Below are 3,642 nucleotides of genomic sequence, written 5' to 3'. Positions count from 1 at the left end.
GAAAAGAAAAAATTCCAATGAAAACCAAGCAAGAAACTGAGAAAACCGGTTAAATAGCAAAAGAAAAAACAAAAAAAATCGAGAAAACCTTGAGAAACAAAGAAAACTGAAAAAAAAGAAAGGAAATAATGAAAGAAAACTGGATGACAACCAGAGAATGGCACACGACGGATCAAGCGAACAAGAAAGAGTGAACAGAAACAAAAACAAAAAAGGGCCAACAATAGAGGAAAAACCTTCAGTGAGACGAGAGCTATTCTCGCTACCGCAATCCGCTGGTCGAGGGATCATGGTGACCTGCTGGAGGCCAGAGCTAAAGATAGCCCACCAATAGATGTTTTGTAAATTCCACAGCTACATTGCCATTTTAAAGCTTGTCACCGATACACAAAGTTCAGACTGCTTAACAAAACTCGTCTGTGCCAAACAGACAGATGACAAGAAATACAAAATGTTGTGTTCAGTTCATGTTTGCAGCATCGATGTAATCTTTGGCTCCATTGCGACGCCGGCTCTTTCATGCATTCAAAAGCTCCAACCAGCAGGATGTCGGCTTCCCTTCCACCTGATCAAATCAAGGTTTTATTTGTATCAGTATTTTTCATCTTTGAGGATCGCGTAGCTGCTAATATTTTTTGTTCACATTCCCCGTGCTATCGAATGAATCATGATTAAAGCAATTGTCAATACTGAATGGGAAATACATAAGGGTCGCAGCTTATAGCTACAGAGAGGGAAATACGTTGCTCATAGGTAAGTCAATTATTTTCCTTTCGTAGTTATGTAATTAATATATAACAAAGGGAATTTATCACCTAAAGGTTATCACTAACAGCCATATCAGAGAAAATGAACCAGGAAAAAGAAAACTTGTATATTGCTGTAATCGAAGGAATAACAAGACTTTTAAGCACAGACTGCAGTGTACCTAGAATGAAGCTGGCAGAAAGAAAAAAATTCAGTTAATGATCCCCTAAGCCTGATGCACCTACCTCATGGTCCTTCTGTGGATCTAGTAAACAGATGAAGGATGGAAACAACAGGAGGAATAAATATGAGAAATTAGTGGACAGAGTAACTAGATGAAAAAATTGAGATGTACTAAGAGGACTTGTGTTAATTCACCTCCTGATTCGGATGACATTCTGGCCAAATGCTAGAGAGGTTCATGCTACCTGTCAATGTCAACCAAATGTTTGTGAACCTTATCTCTGGATCAACGATGACTTGCATTATAACACTGCAATTATTCTCACTGTCGCGGGTTGGTCCAAATGGGATGCGAGTTGTACATATAACACAGCAGCAGTTATTCATATTGTGGATCTTGTCAAACATGGATTTGATTTTATCCTTTTCACTGGAGTCTGGCCAAAGCAAGTGATGCTTTGCTCGATCGCACAACACAGCAACAAAGCTCTCAGTTACCAACAAGACGGTTGACTCGTTCACACCAACAGTGGATCCTATCGTCTCCGGTGGCTCACTAGAGTACAACCTTCTGAGAACAATGGCTACTAGATCTTGTAAAGACAGCTCCCTCCCATCAGCAAAGGTGTAGCATGTCATATAATTCAATTCCAGACTCACCAAGCTGCAGATATACCTAAAGGTTCTTCTTGTCATTTTGAAGGCAGACTCAAATGTTTGCGCATCCTCCAAAGAAAATAAGGTTCCTGCATGAGAAGAATTGAAGAAAACAGTAAAGTAATTACACACTCGAGAACTTGCAAGGCAACAGCTCTGCTATGACGGTGTTAATATGGAACAGATACTATTTAGCAACGTGAGAGAGCAGCCAAATCGGAAAGTAGCATTTGTCAACAGTAACCAATACAAAATGATTAGAAGCCAGTCATCTGTTTTTTACAGAAAAAGGTAGTAATGTCAATGTTGACATTAGTACCATGTTTTTTGTTGACCTACTCTGGAACGATGCATTCAAGAGAATGAGAATAAAGAGAATATATTCAGAGTCCAACCTATGGATCTAGTTAGAAAATAAATCAAATAAACAGAGCACACAAACAAATTAAGATAAATGAGCAATGCCAATTTACCTCTATACATCAAAGCAGAGCTGCTGACATTTGTCTCCAAGTTGTAGGGATTAGTTGTGTACAATGCATACCATTTCCTTGGATTATCTCCTTCATGTGCATATGCCTTGACATGCTCAATATGGCTGAACTTGTCCCACTCAAGTCCAGATTGTGCCACTGTCATGGAAGCAAGCAGCGCCAGGCTGCAGTAGAGCTCCAAACGTCTTGGGTTTATACCAACCTGTTTTTTGAGCAATAACCAGGCATCCTCCTCCCCTAATTTGTCGATGTGGTGGTAAGGAAGCACAGCTTTCATCCCTCGGGCAACTCTTTCATCTCTAGTAGTGACAAGGACTCGACTACCTTGGGCGACAACATTAGCCAATGGTATTTCAAGGATATCACCCCATGCTCCGTGGCTCCACACATCATCTAGCACCAGCAATAGCTTTTTCCCTGTCAAGGCAGTACTAAGGATTGGCTGAAGCACAGCCAACGCCTTTTCACCTCCGTGTATGCCCCCTGCGAGCGTGATGATTGTCCTGAGCAACTCAACCTTATCAATGTTCTGGTTGATGCTCAACCATATCGTCTTGTCAAACTCGTCCTTACGGTTTCATCACTGAAGACCTTCTGGGCAAGGGTGGTCTTACCGATCCCGCCTACGCCAACAATAGCGACCACCATGATGTTGGTATTTCCCTCCTTTTCAGTCAGCATGATCTCAACCAGCTTTCTGGTGTCCTCTTCGATCTTCTCCCCAACTACACCCAACCGATCAAACCCTCCTGAGGTCTCACGGCTGGTATTACCAGAATTAGATGTTAGCACCTTGCTGCTACGATCCTCGTAGGCACTAAGATTGATGAAGCTGAAAGCAGTGCTTTGCTCCTTGATGGTGTCGAGCCTCTTGTTGAGCGCCTTGATGCGGGTGCCGATGTCGTGGGCATGGGAGGGATTCCACATGCAAAAGAGCAAGGGGTTGAAGCACCACATATCTAAAGTGTACGGACGGCGCTCCATGGCCTTGAGCTGGCAGAGGTCAAGTATATCAGCAACTTCATACATGGCACGCTTGAGCTCGCCCACCCACTCTTGCACGCTCTTGTCGGTGATGTTTCTCTTGTCAGCATCGGCGAGGAAGTTTTTGAGGTCCCTAAGTTTAATGTCCATCTTGTCGATCTCCCGTCTGAATCCAAGCAGCATGTGCACCTCTTCCCTCGCCATCTCCGTTAGCATGTTTAGCACATAGGACGCAAAAGCATCTAGGACCATCGCCATGTTTTCTACGTTTCTGCTGTAACAAATTTGAACCACATATCATATCTTCCCTGCCACTCGTTGCAGCTGATGATTGCCAGCCAAAATTATTGAAAAAAGGCAGCACTAGAATCCTAACATAGGCAGATGAGGAACGAGTTATAATTCATAAGCATGGGCAAGCTACCTAGATGGACAGATGCAAGCAAAATCATCTGAACATAAAGAGAGAGATGCAAAATTACCTTCAAGGTGGATGGATGTTGGGTCCTGCTCTAACTCCTCTGGAGCAACTCGTAGTACACCAGTACTGGTGAAGGGCTAACAAGGACGAGGCACT

The 3,642-nt window shown here is 43.0% G+C and overlaps 1 pseudogene; it reads right to left on the bottom strand.

The window, feature by feature from the left end:
- Positions 1 to 344: 344 nt before the first annotated feature.
- On the bottom strand, positions 345 to 3,395 carry LOC119344526 (annotated as a pseudogene).
- Positions 3,396 to 3,642: the final 247 nt, after the last annotated feature.

Source organism: Triticum dicoccoides, unplaced genomic scaffold, assembly GCF_002162155.2.
Source record: "Triticum dicoccoides isolate Atlit2015 ecotype Zavitan unplaced genomic scaffold, WEW_v2.0 scaffold17197, whole genome shotgun sequence".
NCBI classification, from domain to species: Eukaryota; Viridiplantae; Streptophyta; class Magnoliopsida; order Poales; family Poaceae; genus Triticum; species Triticum dicoccoides.
This window is presented reverse-complemented; position numbering and strand designations above follow the sequence as displayed.